The following is a 27500-nucleotide window of genomic DNA, read 5'->3' as shown; positions in this document are numbered from 1 at the left end:
TCTCTCTGTCTCTATCTCCCTGTCCCTCTCTCTCCCCGTCTCTCACCCTATCTCTGTCTCTCTATCTCACTGTCTCTCTCTCTCGGTCTGCCTCTCCCTCTGTCTCTCTCTCTCTGTCTCTCTCTCTCTCTGTCTCTATCTCCCTGTTCCTCTCTCTCTCCCCGTCTCTCACCCTATCTCTGTCTCTCTATCTCACTGTCTCTCTCTCTCTCGGTCTGCCTCTCCCTCTGCCTCTCTCTCTCTGTCTCTCTCTCCCTGTCCCCCTCTTTCACTCTCCCCTTGTCTCTCAACCTATCTTTGTCTCTCCCTCTCTGGCTCTCTCAACCTCTCTCTGTCTCTCCCACTCTCTTTCGCTCTCTCTCTCTCCCTCCCTTTCTCTCTCTCTTTCTCTATCTCTTTCTCGATCTCTCACCACTTTCTATTTGTCTCCAGTGTCTGAATCTCTTTGTTTCTCTATCTCTCTCTCTCTGCTCCTTTCTCTCTTCCCCCCCTCCCCTGACGATCTTTACCTCACTGCTTCTGTCTCTCTCTCTGATTTTTCTCTCTCCCTCTCTCTCTCTCTAAGTCTCTCTGTCGGTCTCTGACTGTCTGGACCAGTCAGAATCCCCTCCCTCTCCTTATGTTTAACACACTCTCTGGCCTAACTATATGTATTTCTCTCTCTCTCTCTCTCTCTCTCTCCGAGTATCTCTCTTGCTGTCGGTCACCATTCAACAGCTCGGAGACCTTTTGCTCAATACACATGTCTCTCTCTCTCCCTCTCTCCTTGAACAACACTGCCCTCTTGCTCACGACGCTCAATGCTGCTCTTCATTTTCCTGACCTTAGCTGATTGCACTGTCCGGCTCCGAAGCCCTGCCCCCACCCAGCATTTTGACAACCAGCAACATTCTCCATCAATACAAATTGTATTATCCCCATGGACACCACTCAATTATTAAAGACAGGTCTTCTCCTGCCGAACACCAGGCAGCATCTTCACCCAATCTCTTCATTAATTACCAGGATTTGTGTGCTGAACTTTCACAGGGTCGCGGAATTCTGCAAACATTTCAAATCAATCCACCTTTTTAATAATAATCTTTATTGTCACCAGTAGGTTTACATTAACACTGCAATGAAGTTACTGTGAAAAGCCCCCAGTCGCCACATTCCGGCGCCTGTCCGGGTCACAGAGGGAGAATTCAGAATGTCCAATTCACCCAACAGCACGTCTTTCGGGACTTGTGGGAGGAAACCGGAGCACCCGGAGGAAACCCACGCAGACACGGGGAGAACGTGCAGACTCTGCACAGACAGTGACCCAAACCGGGAATCGAACCTGGGGCCCTGGAGTTGTGAAGCAACAGTGCTAACCACGTGTGCTACCGTGGGTTAGATACAGAGTAAAGCTCCCTTTTCACTGTCCCCATCAAACACTCCCAGGACAGGTATAGCACGGGGTTAGATACAGAGCAAACCTCCCTCGACACTGTCCCCCATCAAACACTCCCAGGACAGGTATAGCACGGGGTTAGATACAGAGCAAACCTCCCTCGACACTGTCCCCCATCAAACACTCCCAGGACAGGTACAGCACGGGGTTAGATACAGAGTAAAGCTCCCTCTTCACTCTCCCCATCAAACACTCCCAGGACAGGTACAGCACGGGGTTAGATACAGAGTAAAGCTCCCTCTACACTGTCCCCATCAAACACTCCCAGGGCAGGTACAGCACGGGGTTAGATACAGAGTAAAGCTCCCTCTACACTGTCCCCATCAAACACTCCCAGGACAGGTACAGCACAGGGTTAGATACAGAGTAAAGCTCTCTCTACACTGTCTCCATCAAACACTCCCAGGACAGGTACAGCACGGGGTTAGATACAGAGTAAAGCTCCCTCTACACTGTCCCCATCAAACACTCCCAGGACAGGTATAGCACGGGGTTAGATACAGAGTACAGCTCCCTCTACACTGTCCCCATCAAACACTCCCAGGACAGGTACAGCACGGGGTTAGATACAGAGTACAGCTCCCTCTACACTGTCCCCATCAAACACTCCCAGGACAGGTACAGCACGGGGTTAGATACAGAGTAAAATTCCCTCCGCACTGTCCCTGTGGTGATTGTATATCTGCGTAGGTGCAATACAACTGAGCAAGCACTAGAGGGAGCACGGGAGAGATATAAATACACACGAACAGGAAGTCAGGACACTTCACAGGAACGGGAGCTGGTAGCAAGACAGACTAGCAGCAAGGATGTAACTTTATGTTAAACACTGAAGAGAGAACAAACTCACATTAAAGCATCTACTTCAACATTAAGACAACAAGCTTTATTAAGACACAAGGAACAACACGGTCCTGATCAAACACTCCCAGGACAGGTAGAGCATGGGGTTAGATACAGAGCAAAGCTCCCTCTACACTATCCCCATCAAACACTCCCAAGACAGGTACAGCACGGGGTTAGATACAGAGTAAAGCTCCCTCTACACTATCCCCATCAAACACTCCCAGGACAGGTACAGCACGGGGTTAGATACAGAGTAAAGCTCCCTCCACACTGTCCCCATCAAACACTCCCAGGACAGGTACAGCATGGGGATAGATACAGAGTAAAGCTCCCTCTACACTATCCCCATCAAACACTCCCAAGACAGGTACAGCACACGGTTAGATACACAGTAAAGCTCCCTCTGCACTGTTCCCATCAAACACTCCATCTCCCTTACCGTGAGGGTTGGAAACGGAATTAGCGGTATTTTCGTACGTTGTCAAACTTATTCTAACATGAAAAGTAATGAAAAAAACTTTTTACTGACTAAATTGAATTAAATTACTCTAAAACTAAACAATTCATATCAAATATACACAGTTTCTAGTGATTACTGTGTTAAAGAGAGAGAGAGAGAGAGAAAGGTGAATATTCATCATGAAAACAAACATTTTTTTCTTCTACTTGATTCTCAGTAATAACAATTGTTCTGAAGTAGAATTGCTCTATGGACCACTAAAATATCACCGTGGACCCCCAATTCGGTATTTTTTTTTGTGTGGACCCCCAGTAATGTTACATGAACCCCCAGGGTCCATGTGGACCCCGGTTGAGAACCACTGCTCTACACTGTCCCCATCAAACACTCCCAGGACAGGTACAGCACGGGGTTAGATACAGAGTAAACTCCCTCTGCACTGTCCCCATCAAACACTCCCAGGACAGGTACAGCACGGGGTTAGATACAGAGTAAAGCTCCCTCTACACTGTCCCCATCAAACACTCCCAGGACAGGTACAGCACGGGGTTAGATACAGAGTAAAGCTCCCTCTACACTGTCCCCATCAAACACTCCCAGGACAGGTACAGCACGGGGTTAGATACAGAGTAAAGCTCCCTCTACACTGTCCCCATCAAACACTCCCAGGACAGGTACAGCACGGGGTTAGATACAGAGTAAAGCTCCCTCCACACTGTCCCCATCAAACACTCCCAGGACAGGTACAGCACGGGGTTAGATACAGAGTAAAGCTCCCTCTACACTATCCCCATCAAACACTCCCAGGACAGGTACAGCACGGGGTTAGATACAGAGTAAAGCTCCCTCCACACTGTCCCCATCAAACACTCCCAGGACAGGTACAGCATGGGGATAGATACAGAGTAAAGCTCCCTCTACACTATCCCCATCAAACACTCCCAAGACAGGTACAGCACACGGTTAGATACACAGTAAAGCTCCCTCTGCACTGTTCCCATCAAACACTCCATCTCCCTTACCGTGAGGGTTGGAAACGGATTAGCGGTATTTTCGTACGTTGTCAAACTTATTCTAACATGAAAAGTAATGAAAAAAACTTTTTACTGACTAAATTGAATTAAATTACTCTAAAAATAAACAATTCATATCAAATATACACAGTTTCTAGTGATTACTGTGTTAAAGAGAGAGAGAGAGAGAGAAAGGTGAATATTCATCATGAAAACAAACATTTTTTTCTTCTACTTGATTCTCAGTAATAACAATTGTTCTGAAGTAGAATTGCTCTATGGACCACTAAAATATCACCGTGGACCCCCAATTCGGTATTTTTTTTTGTGTGGACCCCCAGTAATGTTACATGAACCCCCAGGGTCCATGTGGACCCCGGTTGAGAACCACTGCTCTACACTGTCCCCATGAAACACTCCCAGGACAGGTACAGCACGGGGTTAGATACAGAGTAAACTCCCTCTGCACTGTCCCCATCAAACACTCCCAGGACAGGTACAGCACGGGGTTAGATACAGAGTAAAGCTCCCTCTACACTGTCCCCATCAAACACTCCCAGGACAGGTACAGCACGGGGTTAGATACAGAGTAAAGCTCCCTCCACACTGTCCCCATCAAACACTCCCAGGACAGGTACAGCACGGGGTTAGATACAGAGTAAAGCTCCCTCTATACTGTCCCCATCAAACACTCCCAGGACAGGTACAGTACGGGGTTAGATACAGAGTAAAGCTCCCTCTACACTGTCCCCATCAAACACTTCCAGGACAGGTACAGCACGGGGTTAGATACAGAGTAAAGCTCCCTCTACACTGTCCCCATCAAACACTCCCAGGACAGATACAGCACGAGGTTAGATACAGAGTAAAGCTCCCTCTACACTGTCCCCATCAAACACTCCCAGGACAGATACAGCACGGGGTTAGATACAGAGTAAAGCTCCCTCTACACTGTCCCCATCAAACACTCCCAGGGCAGGTACAGCACGGGGTTAGATACAGAGTAAATCTCCCTCTACACTGTCCCCATCAAACACTCCCAGGACAGGGACAGCACGGGGTTAGATACAGAGTAAACTCCCTCTGCACTGTCCCCATCAAACACTCCCAGGACAGGTACAGCATGGGGTTAGATACAGAGTAAAGCTCCCTCTACACTGCCCCCATCAAACACTCCCAGGACAGTACAGCACGGGGTTAGGTACAGAGTAAAGCTCCCTCTACACTGTCTCCCATTAAACACTCCCAGGAGAGGTACAGCACGGGGATAGATGCTGAGTAAAGCTCCCTCTACACTGTCCCCATCGAACACTCCCAGGACAGGGACAGCACGGGGTTAGATACAGAGTACAGCTCCCTCTACACTGTCCCCATCAAACACTCCCAGGACAGGTACAGCACGGGGTTAGATACAGAGTAAAGCTCCCTCTACACTGTCCCCATCAAACACTCCCAGGACAGGTACAGCACGGGGTTAGATACAGAGTAAAGCTCCCTCTACACTGTCCGCATCAAACACTCCCAGGACAGGTACAGCACGGGGTTAGATACAGAGTAAAGCTCCCTCTACACTGTCCCCATCAAACACTCCCAGGACAGGTACAGCACGGGGTTAGATACAGAGTAAAGCTCCCTCTACACTGTCCCCATCAAACACTCCCAGGACAGGTACAGCACGGGGTTAGATACAGAGTAAAGCTCCCTCTACACTGTCACCATCAAACACTCCCAGGGCAGGTACAGCACGGGGTTAGATACAGAGTAAAGCTCCCTCTACACTGTCCCCATCAAACACTCCCAGGACAGGTACAGCACGGGGTTAGATACAGAGTAAATCTCCCTCTACACTGTCCCCATCAAACACTCCCAGGACAGGGACAGCACGGGGTTAGATACAGAATAATGCTCCCTCTACACTGTCCCCATCAAACACTCCCAGGACAGGTACAGCACGGGGTTAGATACAGAGTAAAGTTCCCTCTACACTGTCCCCATCAAACACTCCCAGGACAGGTACAGCACGGGGTTAGATACAGAGTAAAGCTCCCTCTACACTGTCCCCATCAAACACTCCCAGGACAGGTACAGCACGGGGTTAGATACAGAGTAAAGCTCCCTCTACACTGTCCCCATCTATCACTCGCAGGACAGGTACAGCACGGGGTTAGATACAGAGTAAAGCTCCCTCTACACTGTCCCCATCAAACACTCCCAGGACAGGTACAGCACGGGGTTAGATACAGAGTAAAGCTCCCTCTACACTGTCCCCATCTATCACTCGCAGGACAGGTACAGCACGGGGTTAGATACAGAGTAAAGCTCTCTCTACACTGTCTCCATCAAACACTCCCAGGACAGGTACAGCACGGGGTTAGATACAGAGTAAAGCTCCCTCTACACTGTCCCCATCAAACACTCCCAGGACAGGTATAGCACGGGGTTAGATACAGAGTACAGCTCCCTCTACACTGTCCCCATCAAACACTCCCAGGACAGGTACAGCACGGGGTTAGATACAGAGTACAGCTCCCTCTACACTGTCCCCATCAAACACTCCCAGGACAGGTACAGCACGGGGTTAGATACAGAGTAAAATTCCCTCCGCACTGTCCCTGTGGTGATTGTATATCTGCGTAGGTGCAATACAACTGAGCAAGCACTAGAGGGAGCACGGGAGAGATATAAATACACACGAACAGGAAGTCAGGACACTTCACAGGAACGGGAGCTGGTAGCAAGACAGACTAGCAGCAAGGATGTAACTTTATGTTAAACACTGAAGAGAGAACAAACTCACATTAAAGCATCTACTTCAACATTAAGACAACAAGCTTTATTAAGACACAAGGAACAACACGGTCCTGATCAAACACTCCCAGGACAGGTAGAGCATGGGGTTAGATACAGAGCAAAGCTCCCTCTACACTATCCCCATCAAACACTCCCAAGACAGGTACAGCACGGGGTTAGATACAGAGTAAAGCTCCCTCTACACTATCCCCATCAAACACTCCCAGGACAGGTACAGCACGGGGTTAGATACAGAGTAAAGCTCCCTCCACACTGTCCCCATCAAACACTCCCAGGACAGGTACAGCATGGGGATAGATACAGAGTAAAGCTCCCTCTACACTATCCCCATCAAACACTCCCAAGACAGGTACAGCACACGGTTAGATACACAGTAAAGCTCCCTCTGCACTGTTCCCATCAAACACTCCATCTCCCTTACCGTGAGGGTTGGAAACGGATTAGCGGTATTTTCGTACGTTGTCAAACTTATTCTAACATGAAAAGTAATGAAAAAAACTTTTTACTGACTAAATTGAATTAAATTACTCTAAAAATAAACAATTCATATCAAATATACACAGTTTCTAGTGATTACTGTGTTAAAGAGAGAGAGAGAGAGAGAAAGGTGAATATTCATCATGAAAACAAACATTTTTTTCTTCTACTTGATTCTCAGTAATAACAATTGTTCTGAAGTAGAATTGCTCTATGGACCACTAAAATATCACCGTGGACCCCCAATTCGGTATTTTTTTTTGTGTGGACCCCCAGTAATGTTACATGAACCCCCAGGGTCCATGTGGACCCCGGTTGAGAACCACTGCTCTACACTGTCCCCATCAAACACTCCCAGGACAGGTACAGCACGGGGTTAGATACAGAGTAAACTCCCTCTGCACTGTCCCCATCAAACACTCCCAGGACAGGTACAGCACGGGGTTAGATACAGAGTAAAGCTCCCTCTACACTGTCCCCATCAAACACTCCCAGGACAGATACAGCACAGGGTTAGATACAGAGTAAAGCTCCCTCTACACTGTCCCCATCAAACACTCCCAGGACAGGTACAGCACGGGGTTAGATACAGAGTAAAGCTCCCTCCACACTGTCCCCATCAAACACTCCCAGGACAGGTACAGCACGGGGTTAGATACAGAGTAAAGCTCCCTCTATACTGTCCCCATCAAACACTCCCAGGACAGGTACAGTACGGGGTTAGATACAGAGTAAAGCTCCCTCTACACTGTCCCCATCAAACACTTCCAGGACAGGTACAGCACGGGGTTAGATACAGAGTAAAGCTCCCTCTACACTGTCCCCATCAAACACTCCCAGGACAGGTACAGCACGGGGTTAGATACAGAGTAAAGCTCCCTCCACACTGTCCCCATCAAACACTCCCAGGACAGGTACAGCACGGGGTTAGATACAGAGTAAAGCTCCCTCTACACTATCCCCATCAAACACTCCCAGGACAGGTACAGCACGGGGTTAGATACAGAGTAAAGCTCCCTCCACACTGTCCCCATCAAACACTCCCAGGACAGGTACAGCATGGGGATAGATACAGAGTAAAGCTCCCTCTACACTATCCCCATCAAACACTCCCAAGACAGGTACAGCACACGGTTAGATACACAGTAAAGCTCCCTCTGCACTGTTCCCATCAAACACTCCATCTCCCTTACCGTGAGGGTTGGAAACGGATTAGCGGTATTTTCGTACGTTGTCAAACTTATTCTAACATGAAAAGTAATGAAAAAAACTTTTTACTGACTAAATTGAATTAAATTACTCTAAAAATAAACAATTCATATCAAATATACACAGTTTCTAGTGATTACTGTGTTAAAGAGAGAGAGAGAGAGAGAAAGGTGAATATTCATCATGAAAACAAACATTTTTTTCTTCTACTTGATTCTCAGTAATAACAATTGTTCTGAAGTAGAATTGCTCTATGGACCACTAAAATATCACCGTGGACCCCCAATTCGGTATTTTTTTTTGTGTGGACCCCCAGTAATGTTACATGAACCCCCAGGGTCCATGTGGACCCCGGTTGAGAACCACTGCTCTACACTGTCCCCATCAAACACTCCCAGGACAGGTACAGCACGGGGTTAGATACAGAGTAAACTCCCTCTGCACTGTCCCCATCAAACACTCCCAGGACAGGTACAGCACGGGGTTAGATACAGAGTAAAGCTCCCTCTACACTGTCCCCATCAAACACTCCCAGGACAGGTACAGCACGGGGTTAGATACAGAGTAAAGCTCCCTCCACACTGTCCCCATCAAACACTCCCAGGACAGGTACAGCACGGGGTTAGATACAGAGTAAAGCTCCCTCTATACTGTCCCCATCAAACACTCCCAGGACAGGTACAGTACTGGGTTAGATACAGAGTAAAGCTCCCTCTACACTGTCCCCATCAAACACTTCCAGGACAGGTACAGCACGGGGTTAGATACAGAGTAAAGCTCCCTCTACACTGTCCCCATCAAACACTCCCAGGACAGATACAGCACGAGGTTAGATACAGAGTAAAGCTCCCTCTACACTGTCCCCATCAAACAATCCCAGGACAGATACAGCACGGGGTTAGATACAGAGTAAAGCTCCCTCTACACTGTCCCCATCAAACACTCCCAGGGCAGGTACAGCACGGGGTTAGATACAGAGTAAATCTCCCTCTACACTGTCCCCATCAAACACTCCCAGGACAGGGACAGCACGGGGTTAGATACAGAGTAAACTCCCTCTGCACTGTCCCCATCAAACACTCCCAGGACAGGTACAGCACGGGGTTAGATACAGAGTAAAGCTCCCTCTACACTGCCCCCATCAAACACTCCCAGGACAGTACAGCACGGGGTTAGGTACAGAGTAAAGCTCCCTCTACACTGTCTCCCATTAAACACTCCCAGGAGAGGTACAGCACATGGAAAGATGCTGAGTAAAGCTCCCTCTACACTGTCCCCATCGAACACTCCCAGGACAGGGACAGCACGGGGTTAGATACAGAGTACAGCTCCCTCTACACTGTCCCCATCAAACACTCCCAGGACAGGTACAGCACGGGGTTAGATACAGAGTAAAGCTCCCTCTACACTGTCCCCATCAAACACTCCCAGGACAGGTACAGCACGGGGTTAGATACAGAGTAAAGCTCCCTCTACACTGTCCGCATCAAACACTCCCAGGACAGGTACAGCACGGGGTTAGATACAGAGTAAAGCTCCCTCTACACTGTCCCCATCAAACACTCCCAGGACAGGTACAGCACGGGGTTAGATACAGAGTAAAGCTCCCTCTACACTGTCCCCATCAAACACTCCCAGGACAGGTACAGCACGGGGTTAGATACAGAGTAAAGCTCCCTCTACACTGTCACCATCAAACACTCCCAGGGCAGGTACAGCACGGGGTTAGATACAGAGTAAAGCTCCCTCTACACTGTCCTCATCAAACACTCCCAGGACAGGTACAGCACGGGGTTAGATACAGAGTAAATCTCCCTCTACACTGTCCCCATCAAACACTCCCAGGACAGGGACAGCACGGGGTTAGATACAGAATAATGCTCCCTCTACACTGTCCCCATCAAACACTCCCAGGACAGGTACAGCACGGGGTTAGATACAGAGTAAAGTTCCCTCTACACTGTCCCCATCAAACACTCCCAGGACAGGTACAGCACGGGGTTAGATACAGAGTAAAGCTCCCTCTACACTGTCCCCATCAAACACTCCCAGGACAGGTACAGCACGGGGTTAGATACAGAGTAAGCTCCCTCTACACTGTCCCCATCTATCACTCGCAGGACAGGTACAGCAAGTACAGCTCCCTCTACACTGTCCCCATCAAACACTCCCAGGACAGGTACAGCACGGGGTTAGATACAGAGTAAAATTCCCTCCGCACTGTCCCTGTGGTGATTGTATATCTGCGTAGGTGCAATACAACTGAGCAAGCACTAGAGGGAGCACGGGAGAGATATAAATACACACGAACAGGAAGTCAGGACACTTCACAGGAACGGGAGCTGGTAGCAAGACAGACTAGCAGCAAGGATGTAACTTTATGTTAAACACTGAAGAGAGAACAAACTCACATTAAAGCATCTACTTCAACATTAAGACAACAAGCTTTATTAAGACACAAGGAACAACACGGTCCTGATCAAACACTCCCAGGACAGGTAGAGCATGGGGTTAGATACAGAGCAAAGCTCCCTCTACACTATCCCCATCAAACACTCCCAAGACAGGTACAGCACGGGGTTAGATACAGAGTAAAGCTCCCTCTACACTGTCCCCATCAAACACTCCCAGGACAGGTACAGCACGGGGTTAGATACAGAGTAAAGCTCCCTCCACACTGTCCCCATCAAACACTCCCAGGACAGGTACAGCATGGGGATAGATACAGAGTAAAGCTCCCTCTACACTATCCCCATCAAACACTCCCAAGACAGGTACAGCACACGGTTAGATACACAGTAAAGCTCCCTCTGCACTGTTCCCATCAAACACTCCATCTCCCTTACCGTGAGGGTTGGAAACGGAATTAGCGGTATTTTCGTACGTTGTCAAACTTATTCTAACATGAAAAGTAATGAAAAAAACTTTTTACTGACTAAATTGAATTAAATTACTCTAAAAATAAACAATTCATATCAAATATACACAGTTTCTAGTGATTACTGTGTTAAAGAGAGAGAGAGAGAGAGAAAGGTGAATATTCATCATGAAAACAAACATTTTTTTCTTCTACTTGATTCTCAGTAATAACAATTGTTCTGAAGTAGAATTGCTCTATGGACCACTAAAATATCACCGTGGACCCCCAATTCGGTATTTTTTTTTGTGTGGACCCCCAGTAATGTTACATGAACCCCCAGGGTCCATGTGGACCCCGGTTGAGAACCACTGCTCTACACTGTCCCCATCAAACACTCCCAGGACAGGTACAGCACGGGGTTAGATACAGAGTAAACTCCCTCTGCACTGTCCCCATCAAACACTCCCAGGACAGGTACAGCACGGGGTTAGATACAGAGTAAAGCTCCCTCTACACTGTCCCCATCAAACACTCCCAGGACAGGTACAGCACGGGGTTAGATACAGAGTAAAGCTCCCTCCACACTGTCCCCATCAAACACTCCCAGGACAGGTACAGCACGGGGTTAGATACAGAGTAAAGCTCCCTCTATACTGTCCCCATCAAACACTCCCAGGACAGGTACAGCACGGGGTTAGATACAGAGTAAAGCTCCCTCTACACTGTCCCCATCAAACACTTCCAGGACAGGTACAGCACGGGGTTAGATACAGAGTAAAGCTCCCTCTACACTGTCCCCATCAAACACTCCCAGGACAGATACAGCACGAGGTTAGATACAGAGTAAAGCTCCCTCTACACTGTCCCCATCAAACACTCCCAGGACAGATACAGCACGGGGTTAGATACAGAGTAAAGCTCCCTCTACACTGTCCCCATCAAACACTCCCAGGGCAGGTACAGCACGGGGTTAGATACAGAGTAAATCTCCCTCTACACTGTCCCCATCAAACACTCCCAGGACAGGGACAGCACGGGGTTAGATACAGAGTAAACTCCCTCTGCACTGTCCCCATCAAACACTCCCAGGACAGGTACAGCACGGGGTTAGATACAGAGTAAAGCTCCCTCTACACTGCCCCCATCAAACACTCCCAGGACAGGTTCAGCACGGGGTTAGGTACAGAGTAAAGCTCCCTCTACACTGTCTCCCATTAAACACTCCCAGGAGAGGTACAGCACGGGGATAGATGCTGAGTAAAGCTCCCTCTACACTGTCCCCATCGAACACTCCCAGGACAGGGACAGCACGGGGTTAGATACAGAGTACAGCTCCCTCTACACTGTCCCCATCAAACACTCCCAGGACAGGTACAGCACGGGGTTAGATACAGAGTAAAGCTCCCTCTACACTGTCCCCATCAAACACTCCCAGGACAGGTACAGCACGGTGTTAGATACAGAGTAAAGCTCCCTCTACACTGTCACCATCAAACACTCCCAGGGCAGGTACAGCACGGGGTTAGATACAGAGTAAAGCTCCCTCTACACTGTCCTCATCAAACACTCCCAGGACAGGTACAGCACGGGGTTAGATACAGAGTAAATCTCCCTCTACACTGTCCCCATCAAACACTCCCAGGACAGGGACAGCACGGGGTTAGATACAGAATAATGCTCCCTCTACACTGTCCCCATCAAACACTCCCAGGACAGGTACAGCACGGGGTTAGATACAGAGTAAAGCTCCCTCTACACTGTCCCCATCAAACACTCCCAGGACAGGTACAGCACGGGGTTAGATACAGAGTAAAGTTCCCTCTACACTGTCCCCCATCAAACACTCCCAGGACAGGTACAGCACGGGGTTAGATACAGAGTAAAGCTCCCTCTACACTGTCCCCATCAAACACTCCCAGGACAGGTACAGCACGGGATTAGATAGAGTAAAGCTCCCTCTACACTGTCCCCATCAAACACTCCCAGGACAGGTACATCACGGGGTTAGATACAGAGTAAAGCTCCATCTACACTGTCCCCATCAAACACTCCCAGGACAGGTACAGCACGGGATTAGATAGAGTAAAGCTCCCTCTACACTGTCCCCATCAAACACTCCCAGGACAGGTACAGCACGGGGTTAGATACAGAGTAAAGCTCCCTCTACACTGTCCCCATCAAACACTCCCAGGACAGGGACAGTCTTTCTGGGTTGGATTCTCTGATTTTCAGGCTAAGGGCGGCGGATCTGTGGCCTTTTACCTCAAAAAAATTGGCACTGCCCCCTCACCGATGCTGTGACCGTTTGGGGGTTTGGGGGGGGGGGGGGGGCTAGTAGCCACGCCACGTAAAACGGCTGGCATCCACGTCAAAAGGGGCAGCACGTTAGGACCAGTGGATAGCACTGTGGCTTCACAGCGCCAGGGTCTCAGGTTCGATTCCCCGCTGGGTCACTGTCTGTGCGGAGTCTGCACGTTCTCCCCGTGTGTGCGTGGGTTTCCTCCGGGTGCTCCGGTTTCCTCCCACAGTCCAAAGACGTGCAGGTTAGGCGGATTGGCTGTGCTAAATTGCCCCTTAGTGACCAAAAGTTTAGGAGGGGTTATTGGGTGTGGTGAATGTATAAATACTGTATTACATTATACCATGTTATTAACCCTGTGGGCTCCATCTATGGGCTACTGTGTGGCTTCACCCATGGGAGGAGATGTTGGAGCATGTACGGGCTCCACCCCTGGCTCCGCCCCTTATAGGAAGTATAAGAGCAGCAGACCTGCGGGACCGCCTTCAGTATTGTATCGGTCGCAGGCAGGCAAAGTTGTAAGCTGATTAAAACCACTGTTTACTTCGACTCGAGTCTCCGAGGGAATGGATGGTCGCATCATTGGGTTAGGGGGATAGGGTGGAAGTGAGGGCTGGAGAATATCAGGATCCAATCTGCCAGATAGTGTCTGCTTGGACAGCCCCTCGCCACCCCCTGGCCACCCCCACCAACCCCCCTCATGCCCCCGCCAAGGACCCACCGGCCAGCGGAACGGCTCCCGCCCGACTGTGACGTCGCTGGACACAGTCCGCAGCCGCCACGCCTGAGGTTCCCATCTACTGAGAGCTGAGCATCGGAGAATGGCCTTCCAACGGCGTGCGATGCGCAATGCGATGACGCTGCTTCGGAGGGGGCGGAGCATGAAAAACAGGCGCCGCCCCCGATTCCATCGTTAAAAAGGGATTCTTCGCCTGATCGCCTATTAGGACGTCCGATCGCGTGATTTATTAATAAGCGAGCCTGGTTTGGGTGGGGGGGGGGGGGGGGGGGGGTGTTAAAGGATTAGAACATAGAACAGTACAGCACAGAACAGGCCCTTCGGCCCTCGATGTTGTGCCGAGCAATGATCACCCTACTCAAACCCACGTATCCACCCTATACCTGTAACCCAACAACCCACCCCTCCCCTAACATTACAGGACACTACGGGCAATTTAGCATGGCCAATCCACCTAACCCGCACATCTTTGGACTGTGGGAGGAAACCGGAGCATCCGGAGGAAACCCACGCAGACACGGGGAGAACATGCAGACTCCGCACAGACAGTGACCCAGCCGGGAATCGAACCTGGGACCCTGGAGCTGTGAAGCATTTATGCTAACCACCATGCTACCGTGCTGCCCCTTAATGGTGGGGGTGGAGGGGGGGGGGGGGGGGTGGTCAGTAGGTGGGAATGTTGGGGTGAAATTAGATCGGCTGCTCTCTTACTGAATGGCGGGGCAGGCTCGGGGGGGGGGGGGGGGGGGGGGGGGGGGCGAATGGCCCGCTCCCTCTCCCGCTCTTAATCCCTTGTGCTCCTCACTCGTGACATTATCCCCGGTCTTCCCAGAGGTGGTTTCCCGACCACCGGACCACCTTGTCCTGTTCCGAGAGTGATGACTTTTTGTTTGGCTCCTGGCTAGTCGGATCGCCGGTCAATTCGCCTGGAGGGGGCATCGCACGATTTGCTAGCTTGTGTAGGATAGGCCTGGTACGCGGCCTCCAGGTGGTTAACAGCCTGCGCATTGTTTAATGGTGACAAGACCAGTTGCATATACAGAGTGGATAATATACAGACCAGCCGAACAATCAGTCATCCCCCCACCCCCTGGCTAATGGTAGCGTCTCGCAAGAACAGGCTGCCTTGTATGGTCAAAGATCAGTGACAGGGAAAGAATGGCAGCCAGAGAAATTCAAACAGAATCTCGTTCGCTCTCCTCTATGGCTCTACTTTGACTCTCTCTCACTCTCTGTCTCTCATTCTATCTCTTACTTCCTCAGTCTCTGTCTCTCCCTCTCTCCTTCCCTCAATCTCTGGCTCTATTTTGACTCTTTTCCTCTCTCTTTGTTCCCATCTTTCCGTCTCGTTCTCCCTCAGTCTTTCTACCTCTCTTTCTCTCTATCTCTTTCTCCCTCAATCCCAGGCTCTGTTTTCACTTTCTTTCTGTCTTTTTACTTGTTTTCCCCTCGGTTCCCCTCTCTGTCTTTCTCCATCAAGCTCTATTTCTCCCCCTCTCTCTCTCTTTCTCTCTCTTTATCCCTCATTCTCTGTCTTTCTCCTTCAGTATCTCTCTCCACCTCCCTCTTTCTATCACTTTCTCCTTCAATCTTAGTCTCTCTCTCTTTCTCCCTCATTGTCTCTATCCCTACATCTATCTCTCTTTCTAATTCTTTCTCTCTCATTTTCTCTCTCTCTCCCTCATTCTCTCACTCTCCCCTTCTTGCTCCCTCATTCTCCCCCTCCCTCTCATTCTCTCTCCCTTTCTATCTCATTCTCTCTATCTCAATATCCCTCAATCTCTGTCTGTCTGTCTCTCTATTTCTTTCCTCAGTCTTTCTCTATCTCTCTCTCCCTTAATCTTTCTCTCTCTCTCCCTCAGCCTCTCTCTCTCTGTCTCATTCTCCCTCAATCTTTGTCTCTCCCTCTCTCTCTCTCCTTTTTTTCCAGCCGTCTCGTCCACTTGCGCGCTCTCCCTCTGCCAACGCCCTGCTCCATTTTTGAAGCAGTCTCCAGTTTTATTTGTCTGATCTCTAACACGCAGCAGTCTGAAGGCTCGGAAGCAAGGGAGAGGAGCTGATGGACTTTGGAAAAGAAAGGCTGCGCGAGGGGAGGAGGACCCCTTGAGGAACTGAGGGGGAGGGGGAGTGAGGAGACGCACGAGGTGCGGAGGGAGGCGGGACAACCCCGCCCCCAAGCTGCTGTGGTGGTGCAGAGCACTGGCTTCCCATTGGCTCTGGCTGGTCATGTGCCTCTCGTCCGATTGGTTGGGACTAGTCATGTGACTGCTCTCCAATTGGTCAAGGGGAAAGTAGGCCCCGCCTCCGAGGTGGTGTATAAGTACCCTCGAGTCCCAAAGGCAGCAACTCATCTTCCATTGTCTCCCAGCCCCACCCACCCACCCCTCCTCCACCCCACCTGGAATTATCCAATTTGTCCCACTCCTGCCCGCCAACCCCATGCCAACCCCTGCTCCATTTTGGCCCTGTCGCGCCCTGAAATGTCTTCCCCTTTTCAGTATTTTTCCAATTCCCTTGCAAAAGATTCCGCCTGCATCTGCTGCCATCGCGATCCAGCTGGCAACCACTCGCCAGGGGGAAAGGTTCTCATTGCGTCGCCTCTGATTCCTCCGCCAACCCCTCCCCCTCCCCCTCACTGCCCCCTGAACCACCCCCCCCCCCCGGGTTACCACCCCTAGAAATGGCAAAGATATTACTCTATCTGGCCATTTTGTGATTTTACTCTGTGATTTTAAACGCCCCATTAATCAACCCCAAACCTTAACGCTTCCAGCATCTCCACGTCCCCCCAACTCATGCCTGGGGCCTCTTTGCCAGACCTTGGCGTCCTTCCCAAAGCCCCGTGGTTGCTTCAAAACGGCCCCCAGTACTCCAGCCGAGGCCTAACAGGGAATCCGTTGACAGTTTTTGTGGAAGTTTCTCAATTCTTTTTCTGCGAGGTCTCAGCCACTGGGGCCATGCGGTATCCCGAAACGATCCTGAAGTAGGCCCAGGAATTGGAGTGACAAATAGGGACAGTGGGGGCGGGGGGGGTGGGTGCCCCAGTTGGGGTGGGAGGGGGGGGTGGGGGGGGGGGTGGTGCCCCTCGCACGGGCCGGGGCTGGCTCCGCCCAAATGTTCAGAGCCTTCTGTATGATGGATTACATAGAATTTACAGTGCAGATGGAGGCCATTCGGCCCATCGAGTCTGCACCGGCTCCTGGAAGGAGCACCCTACCCAAGGTTAACACCTCCACCCTATCCCCATAACCCAGCAACCTCACCCAACGCTAAGGGCAATTTTGGACACGAAGGGCAATTTATCATGGCCAATCCACCTAACCCGCACATCTTTGGACTGTGGGAGGAAACCGGAGCACCCGGAGGAAACCCACGCAGACACGGGGAGGACGTGCAGACTCCGCACAGACAGTGACCCAAGCCGGGAATCGAACCCGGGACCCTGGAGCTGTGAAGCCATTGTGCTATCCACAATGCTACCGTGCTGATTGGAGGCGGTTGAGGGTGGCCCGGTTTCTCGAGCAATCAATTTGAACATGATCGAGAATGAAGCTCGAGAAAAGGGATGAGTGTCTCACAGCCGGCAAAAGGGAATGGCGGATGTCCGCCTGGCATTGTGCGGGCCTGTGTGTATGTGAGTGTGCGTGAATGTGAGTATGTGTGTGTGTGTGAGATTACAACACCCTGAGCTCGTGCACAGTCAATTCCAGCTCTACAGTCCCCAACATAAATAAATGAATCAATAACTCTGACAATGTTTTCGGGATCTTTGGCCCGTGACTGTGACAATGGCCTACAGGCACCAGATTAGTAAGTAAAACACAAAAACTGTTTGGGCGGGATTCTCCCCTACCTGGCGGAGCGGGGGATACCGGCGGTACGGAGTGGCCGCACCTTCAGGGGCTAGGCCCGACCCGGAGTGGTTTGCGCCGTGCTAACTGGCGCCAAAGGGCCTCCACCGGCCGGCGCGAGTTGGGGCATGCGCGTGAGTGCCAGCGCATGCTGGCGTCATCCCCACGCATGGGCAGAGGGCTTTGTTTCCGCACCGGCAATGGCGGACCGCTACAGCTGCCGGTGCGGAAGAATAGAGCGCCCCCCCCCCCCGCGGCACAGGCCCGCCCGCGGATCTGTAGGCCCTGATCACGGGCCAGGCCACCGTGGGGGCACCTCCCGGGGCCAGATCCCCCCCCCTCCCGCTCTCCCCCGCGTACCCCGGAGGCCTCCCGCACTGCCAGGTCCCGCCGGTAAGGACCTACTCCAAGTTATGCCGGTGCGACTGGCAAAAAAAAAAATGGGCGGCCACTCGGCCCATCGCGGGCTGCAGAATCGCCGGGGGGGGGGGGCTGCTAGCGGCCGCCGACCGACGCGGTTCCCGCCCCGCCAAAACTCCGGCGGCAGAAAATTTGGCAGCCGGCGGGGGCGGAATTCACGCCCCCCCCCCCCCCCCCCGCCGATTCTCCGACCCGGTGGGGGGTCGGAGGGGGGTCGGAGAATCCCGCCCTTTATCTCTAACAAGGAAAGAGTTAAAACATTAAATAATTAAACTAAAATGGCTTCACGGTGGCGCAGTGGGTTAGCCCTGCTGCCTCACGGCGCCGAGGTCCCAGGTTCGATCCCGGCTCTGGGTCACTGTCCGTGTGGAGTTTGCACATTCTCCCCGTGTCTGCGTGGGTTTCACCCCCAAAAGATGTGCAGGGTAGGTGGATTGGCGACGCTAAATTGCCCCTTAATTGGAAAAAAAAGATTTGGGTATTCTAAATGTATATTAAAATTTTTAAAAAAAATAATTAAACTAAAATAATGGCCTGCTAATCCATTACTTTCCCCTCTACTGTCCCACCCTCTACCCAACCTCACACAAGACAAACTCACAGAAAGGAAGTGAAACGGGTAAAATGATCGTGATTCAAATATGGAAGGAAGAGATATGTTCTTGATGCTGATGTTGAAGTCTCTGTAGTCGGCTATCTTCTCAGGATGCGGAGTATTGAAAACCACCTACTGGATTGGATCTTCGGGCATGTGCATTCAGTCAGAACTCAACTCCCAATTATCAGCCTCGCTGAGGTAAGATTAGAGTTCTCCAATCAAAAGTCAGCCAAGTCCATCAAAAATATGTCATCAATGGACAATACCAAATAGCACTGGTGTTGGGGGTCTCCAGATGTCAAACCAAACAGAACATGTGGCGGGGAGGGTTTTATTAATCATCCAGATACAAAAGTTATAACAGCCAAGGTAACAAAACATAAAGGGGTAGCACGGTGGTACGGTGGTTAGCACTACTACCTCACAGCGCCAGGGACCCGCGTTCACTTCTGGTCCTTGGGTGACTGTGTGGAGTTTGCATTTTCTCTCCGTGCCTGCATGGGTCTCACCTACTCAACCCAAAGATGTGCAGGTTGGGTGGATTGGCCACGATAAATCGCCCCATAGGGGACGTTATGGGATAGGGTGGAGTTTGGGCCTAGGTTGGATGCCCTTTCGCAGGGTCAGTGCAGACCTAATGGGCTGAATGGCCTCCTTAGGTACTGTAGGGATTCCATGATTCTATAATGGAATACCCATGGGATAATAGGTTTAAATAGGAGGATCCTTACAATGTGTGTGAATGAGCTGTGAGTGAGTGTGTGAGTGAATGAAATTTAACATGTTCTAGATGCTGTGGTATGAAGAGGCAAGAGTTCAGCTCCTTTTTCACCAACACACCTTTAATGGTTCAAACTCACTCTGCACAGAACTCTACAGATCATCACAAGCTCCAGAGTCCACCTGAAGCCCCTTTACATATCAGTGTCAATCATTGAACACTTAACATAAATGAGACAACTAATTGCAATGTCTCTTAACCCATTACTTAACAAATAAGTGTGTGTGTGTGTTTGTGAGTGAGTGTGAGTGAGTGTAGGTGTGAGTGTGTCTGATGTATGTGAGCGTGTGTGAGTGTGTCTGTGTGAGTGAGTGTGTGTGCATGAGTGTGTGTGCATGAGTGTGCGCAGATGGGTTTGAGTGTCAAGCGTGGGTGTGTGGGTGCATGTGTGAGTGGGTGAGAGTCTGTGAGTGTGTATGTGTGTGAATGAGTGTGTGTGTCAGCATGTGTGTCAGTAAGTGTGAGTTTGAGCATGTGTGAGAGAGGGTGTGTGTAAGTGAGTGTATTTGGGTTTGCTTGAGTGTGTCTGAGTGGGTGTGTGAATGTGTGTGAGTATATGTGAGTATGTGTGTGTGTGTAAGTATGTGTGTGTGAATGTGTGTGAACACAACACACACTCATGCACAGTCACACAGATACATGCTCACACACACATATACACACAGTCACTCAGACACTCATACATACACCCACAGACTCACACTCACTCACTTACACACACGGACACACCCGCCCACACACTCACTCCCACGCACACTCACACACACACACATACAATCACACAGATACACACATAAACACACATTCACACTCACACTCATATGCACACTCTCAATCTCTGACACACGCACACTCTTTCACGCACACTCACACATGTATACAATCCCACAGATACACGTTAACACAAAAACACACACACACAATCTCTGACACACAGAGACGCACGCAATCTCACGCAGACACACATACAGTCACATAAATACACACACACACATCAGACACAGGCGGGGTCGGAGAATCCCGCCCATTGTGTCCAGCATGTTGGAGTGAGGTTGGAACCCACGAGTTTCCTGGCTGTGGGAGCCGGGTGGTGGAGGGGGGGGGAAGAGGATGGACGGGGGGGGGGGGGGAGAGGATGGACGGGGGGGGGGGGGGGGTTTGGGAGCGGCGCTACTTCGCTGGGCCACAGTTTGCTTCGAGCACCGCAGCCTGCCTCAGTGACTTCTGTCATGGCCAACGCACGGCTCTTGGGCAACCCGCTACTCTGAGCAGAGAGGAAGTCACTGCTTCTTACAACACTTCAGTCTCACCGAGAGCAGCTGGAGCGTGAGGGATTAGCTCAGCCCCTGCCGCTTACGGGAGAGAGAAGGCGATTCATCCGCCCAGCCATGAGCGTGGACGTGATATAAAAGTCTGGCTGCAGCCGGACTGAGCCTTGGTAAGGCCTCTCTGGAGTAACCGGGTATGTGTTTGGTCTCCTTACCTTTTTTTTAAACAAATTTAGAGTACTCAATTATTTTTTCCAATTAAGGGGCAATTTAGCCTGGCCAATCCACCTACCCTGCACATCTTTTGGGTTGTGGGGGCGAAACCCACGCAAACACGGGGAGAATGTGCAAACTCCACACTGACAGTGACCCAGAGCCGGGATCGAACCTGGGACCTCGGCGCCGTGAGGCAGCAGGGCTAACCACTGCGCCACCGTGCTGCCCCCTGATGGCCAATTTAAGGGAGTCAGCCAAGCTCGTGGCGTGGTTCATTTACACCCGCTCGAAGTGAAAACACGAAGTTCAAGCCTTCCCGTCTTCCCTTTTTTCAATTCAGCTCGGGGAGCCCCCCCACTTTGGCAACTCCTCACCTCGTTTTAGTCCGCCCCGCCCACCACATCGCCAAACGGTCGGCAGAGATGCCCGTGCGGCGAGTCCGACATGGGGATGGCGGGCGAATGGGTGGCAGGAACGGCTCCGTCCTGGGCTGCGGCCATTCCATGGCGTGGGCCATTCCGAAAAACCTTGGGCGCGTCAGTCTCCTCCCTCTGACCCTAAAAAAAAAAAATCATCTGTGGGGCAGGGGGGCCTCAGCCGATACCCGGCTGCTTTTGACCTCAGGCGATTTCTCTTATCGTCCTGTGGATCTAACTTCCTCGGCTTCTTATCAAAGGAAGCACGTTGGATGTCATGGGAGAGAAATGAGGAAGGATGGGGCGCGGCGGTGGGGAGAGAGAGAGGGAGAGGGAGAGGGAGGGTGACGTGAGTGCGAATGAGCCGGAGGGTTCCGTTGAGAACGCAGGCCCGGGGTCCGAACATGCGGCAGGCACGGGCACGGGTGGGTTTGAAACACGTGCCTGGGATTGAAAATCTAATGGGGGGGGAGGGGGAGGGGCCTTGCTGTTTAAGAAAACACAAACCCCATGTGTGATTTTCCGCTCTGTGAGATTCCCATGAAACCTCCACCCCCTCCCCGCCCCCCCCCCCCCCCCCCCCCCCCGCCCCTAAGGCTGCTGGGAAACCACGCGGGCAACCACGTTGCGCCTCCCAACGGCCGGAAGGTTCCGGACTAGAAGTACAATGGCGACCGTTGCCGATTGTCGTTTGAAGATAAACCGCCCACTAACGCCCACCACCTCCCCTCTCCCCCCCTCCCCCCTGACCCCTCCCCACCACATTAGCAATGCGGTCGACTCTTAAACGTGCCCCCCCCCGCCCACCCACGCGCCGTCGTCCTCTTTGAAACCATGGAATGCCAACAGTGCAGAAAGAGGCCATTCGGCCCATCGTGTTTCACCGACCCTACCTAGGCCCATTCCCCCCGCCTTATCCCCGTAACCCCACCTGACCTGCACATCTTTGGTCACTCAGGGGCAATTTAGCACGGCCACTCTACCTAACCTGCACAGCTTTGGACTGTGGGAGGAAATTTTACTGTTTAATAAACAGCCAGGGAAGGATCCCCCCCCCCCCCCCCCCCCCTACCCCCCACTGTAACACACAGGGGCAGTGAGGGCTCCTCACTGGCAGGGTGCCCAGTTCTCAAGTTTTTTCACAGTGAGTCAGGAAAAGGTTGGTGGGATTTGAAACAGATGCACGGGGAAGAATCGGAGAGAGAGCAGCAAAAAGGGACGGCAAGGGGAGCCCCCTGTTGCCAAGGGTGACCGGTTCCTCGGCCTCCGGGTTATCTTGTGGACAAGGGCTCTCTCTCCCCACCCCACCTGCCCCCCCCCCTCCCCCCCCCCCCCGACCCCCGCGGGCGACTCCACGACGCGCGAGGAACGACACCCGTCCTGGTAAGGGGGAGACATCGGCGACCTGCGGGGATTGGCAGCTCGGTGTTTGGGGGGGGGGGGGGGGGGAGAGGAGGCGGGGCCTCCCGAGCCTCCGCCGATTCGACGATTGGCGCTACGGGGCCCGGGGTGTCCCCCGGACGCGGGGCGGGAGACGTGCTATCGGAGGCGTGTTTTGCGGGGGGGGTTGGGGGGGGGGGGGGGGGGCGGGGGGGAATGTGCGCACAGATTAAACCGAGGGTCCTGTGCCGCAGGAGAGACCCCATGGCCAGCGCCTGGACGTAAGGGGAGGGGGGGGGGGGGGGGGGTGGGGCAAATTATAAAATGACCGTAAGACGTAGCGGGGGCAGAAGGGGGTCCATTCGGCCCATCGAGACTGCCCCGCCCATTCAGTGACATCGTGACCGATCTGCTGTGTTAATCCCCAACTCCACTTTCCCGCCGTATCCCTGGAAAACCACCGTTCCCTCACTGATTAACTCTCACCCTTGTACACACTTAACAGCCCAGTCTCGATCGCTCCCTGAGGGAAAGAATTCTACAGCTCAGCCGAGAGAATAAATTCCTCCTCATCTCTGTCTGAGATGGGGAGGCCCCCTTACTCTGAGATTCTGCCCTCTGGTCCTAGACCCTCCCACAAGAGGAAACATCCTCTCAGCATCGACCCTGTCGAGCCCCCCTGAAAATCCTGAACAGAGAATTATAGCACCCCCTCGGCACTCCCCATTCGAACCACCACTCTCTGGCAAACAGCGTCCCATCAACAAACATCACCACAAAGTAAGGATTAACTGTTCATTTACCACCCAGCAGTTTCAGACACAGGCAGTGTGTCAGTGAGAGAGGAGCTGGTATCTGAGAGTGGGGACAGGCTGTGTGTCAGTGAGGGAGGAGCTGGTATCTGAGAGTGGGGCCAGGCTGTGTGTCAGTGAGGGAGGAGCTGGTATCTGAGAGTGGGGACAGGCTGTGTGTCAGTGAGAGAGGAGCTGGTATCTGAGAGTGGGGACAGGCCGTGTGTCAGTGAGAGAGGAGCTGGTATCTGAGAGTGGGGACAGGCTGTGTGTCAGTGAGGGAGGAGCTGGTATCTGAGAGTGGGGACAGGCTGTGTGTCAGTGAGAGAGGAGCTGGTATCTGAGAGTGGGGACAGGCTGTGTGTCAGTGAGAGAGGTGATGGTATCTGAGAGTGGGGACAGGCTGTGTGTCAGTGAGAGAGGAGCTGGTATCTGAGAGTGGGGACAGGCTGTGAGTCAGTGAGGGAGGAGCTGGTATCTGAGAGTGGGGACAGGCTGTGTGTCAGTGAGGGAGGAGCTGGTATCTGAGAGTGGGGACAGGCTGTGTGTCAGTGAGGGAGGAGCTGGTATCTGAGAGTGGGGACAGGCAGTGTGTCAGTGAGGGAGGAGCTGGTATCTGAGAGTGGGGACAGGCTGTGTGTCAGTGAGGGAGGAGCTGGTATCTGAGAGTGGGGACAGGCTGTGTGTCAGTGAGGGAGGAGCTGGTATCTGAGAGTGGGGACAGGCTGTGTGTCAGTGAGAGAGGAGCTGGTATCTGAGAGTGGGGACAGGCTGTGTGTCAGTGAGGGAGGAGCTGGTATCTGAGAGTGGGGACAGGCTGTGTGTCAGTGAGGGAGGAGCTGGTATCTGAGAGTGGGGACAGGCTGTGTGTCAGTGAGAGAGGAGCTGGTATCTGAGAGTGGGGACAGGCTGTGTGTCAGTGAGGGAGGAGCTGGTATCTGAGAGTGGGGACAGGCTGTGTGTCAGTGAGAGAGGAGATGGTATCTGAGAGTGGGGACAGGCTGTGAGTCAGTGAGGGAGGAGCTGGTATCTGAGAGTGGGGACAGGCTGTGTGTCAGTGAGGGAGGAGCTGGTATCAGAGTGGGGACTGGCTGTGTGTCAGTGAGGGTGGAGCTGGTATCTGAGAGTGGGGACAGGCTGTGTGTCAGTGAGAGAGGAGCTGGTATCTGAGAGTGGGGACAGGCTGTGTGTCAGTGAGAGAGAAGCTGGTATCTGAGAGGGGACAGGCTGTGTGTCAGTGAGGTAGGAGCTGGTATCTGAGAGTGGGTACAGGCTGTGTGTCAGTGAGGGAGGAGCTGGTATCTGAGAATGGGGACAGGCTGTGTGTCAGTGAGAGAGGAGCTGGTATCTGAGAGTGGGGACAGGCTGTGTGTCAGTGAGGGAGGAGCTGGTATCTGAGAGTGGGGACAGGCTGTGTGTCAGTGAGAGAGGAGCTGGTATCTGAGAGTGGGGACAGGCTGTGTGTCAGTGAGGGAGGAGCTGGTATCTGAGAGTGGGGACAGGCTGTGTGTCAGTGAGGGAGGAGCTGGTATCTGAGAGTGGGGACAGGCTGTGTGTCAGTGAGGGAGGAGCTGGTATCTGAGAGTGGGGACAGGCTGTGTGTCAGTGAGGGAGGAGCTGGTATCTGAGAGTGGGGACAGGCTGTGTGTCAGTGAGGGAGGAGCTGGTATCTGAGAGTGGGGACAGGCTGTGTGTCAGTGAGGGAGGAGCTGGTATCTGAGAATGGGGACAGGCTGTGTCAGTGAGGGAGGAGCTGGTATCTGAGAGTGGGGACAGGCTGTGTGTCAGTGAGGGAGGAGCTGGTATCTGAGAGTGGGGACAGGCTGTGTGTCAGTGAGAGAGGAGCTGGTATCTGAGAGTGGGGACAGGCTGTGTGTCAGTGAGGGAGGAGCTGGTATCTGAGAGTGGGGACAGGCTGTGTGTCAGTGAGGGAGGAGCTGGTATCTGAGAGTGGGGACAGGCTGTGTGTCAGTGAGAGAGGAGCTGGTATCTGAGAGTGGGGACAGGCTGTGTGTCAGTGAGGGAGGAGCTGGTATCTGAGAGTGGGGACAGGCTGTGTGTCAGTGAGGGGGGAGTTGGTATCTGAGAGTGGGGACAGGCTGTGTGTCAGTGAGGGAGGAGCTGGTATCTGAGAGTGGGGACAGGCTGTGTGTCAGTGAGGGAGGAGCTGGTATCTGAGAGTGGGGACAGGCTGTGTGTCAGTGAGGGAGGAGCTGGTATCTGAGAGTGGGGACAGGCTGTGTGTCAGTGAGGGAGGAGCTGGTTTCTGAGAGGGGACAGGCTGTGTGTCAGTGAGGGAGGAGCTGGTATCTGAGAGTGGGGACAGGCTGTGTGTCAGTGAGGGAGGAGCTGGTATCTGAGAGTGGGGACAGGCTGTGTGAGAGTGGGGACAGGCTGTGTGTCAGTGAGGGAGGAGCTGGTTTCTGAGAGGGGACAGGCTGTGTGTCAGTGAGGGAGGAGCTGGTATCTGAGAGTGGGGACAGGCTGTGTGTCAGTGAGAGAGGAGCTGGTATCTGAGAGTGGGACAGGCTGTGTGTCAGTGAGGGAGGAGCTGGTATCTGAGAGTGGGGACAGGCTGTGTGTCAGTGAGGGAGGAGCTGGTATCTGAGAGTGGGGACAGGCTGTGTGTCAGTGAGAGAGGAGCTGGTATCTGAGAGTGGGGACAGGCTGTGTGTCAGTGAGGGAGGAGCTGGTATCTGAGAGTGGGGACAGGCTGTGTGTCAGTGAGGGAGGAGCTGGTATCTGAGAGTGGGGACAGGCTGTGTGTCAGTGAGGGAGGAGCTGGTATCTGAGAGTGGGGACAGGCTGTGTGTCAGTGAGGGAGGAGCTGGTATCTGAGAGTGGGGACAGGCTGTGTGTCAGTGAGGGAGGAGCTGGTATCAGAGTGGGGACAGGCTGCGTGTCAGTGAGGGAGGAGCTGGTATCTGAGAGTGGGGACAGGCTGTGTGTCAGTGAGGGAGGAGCTGGTATCTGAGAGTGGGGACAGGCTGTGTGTCAGTGAGAGAGGAGCTGGTATCTGAGTGGGGACAGGCTGTGTGTCAGTGAGAGAGGAGCTGGTATCTGAGAGTGGGGACAGGCTGTGTGTCAGTGAGGGAGGAGCTGGTATCTGAGAGTGGGGACAGGCTGTGGTCAGTGAGGGAGGAGCTGTATCTGAGAGTGGGGACAGGCTGTGTGTCAGTGAGGGGGAGCTGGTATCTGAGAGTGGGGACGGCTGTGTGTCAGTGAGGAGGAGTGGTATCTGAGAGTGGGGACAGGCTGTGTGTCCAGTGAGGGAGGAGCTGGTATCTGGAGTGGGGACAGGCTGTGTGTCAGTGAGGGAGGATGGTATCAGAGGGGACAGGCTGTGTGTCAGTGAGGGAGGAGCTGTATCTGAGAGTGGGGACAGGCTGTGTGTCAGTGGGGAGGAGCTGGATCTGAGAGTGGGGACGGCTGTGTGTCAGTGAGAGAGGAGCTGGTATCGGAGTGGGGACAGGCTGGTGTCAGTGAGGAGGAGCTGTATCTGAGAGGGGGACAGGCTGTGTGTCAGTGAGGGAGGAGCTGGTATCTGAGAGTGGGGACAGGCTGTGTGTCAGTGAGGGAGGAGCTGGTATCTGAGAGTGGGGACAGGCTGGGTGTCAGTGAGGGAGGAGC

At 52.5% G+C, this 27500-nt stretch overlaps 1 protein-coding gene across 1 annotated transcript in view; it reads right to left on the bottom strand.

The window, feature by feature from the left end:
- The window catches only part of nfatc4 (nuclear factor of activated T cells 4), a 194714-nt gene that overhangs the window by 119566 nt on the left and 47648 nt on the right, over positions 1 to 27500 (bottom strand).

This window comes from Scyliorhinus canicula, chromosome 17 (assembly GCF_902713615.1).
Source record: "Scyliorhinus canicula chromosome 17, sScyCan1.1, whole genome shotgun sequence".
NCBI lineage: Eukaryota > Metazoa > Chordata > Chondrichthyes > Carcharhiniformes > Scyliorhinidae > Scyliorhinus > Scyliorhinus canicula.
This window is presented reverse-complemented; position numbering and strand designations above follow the sequence as displayed.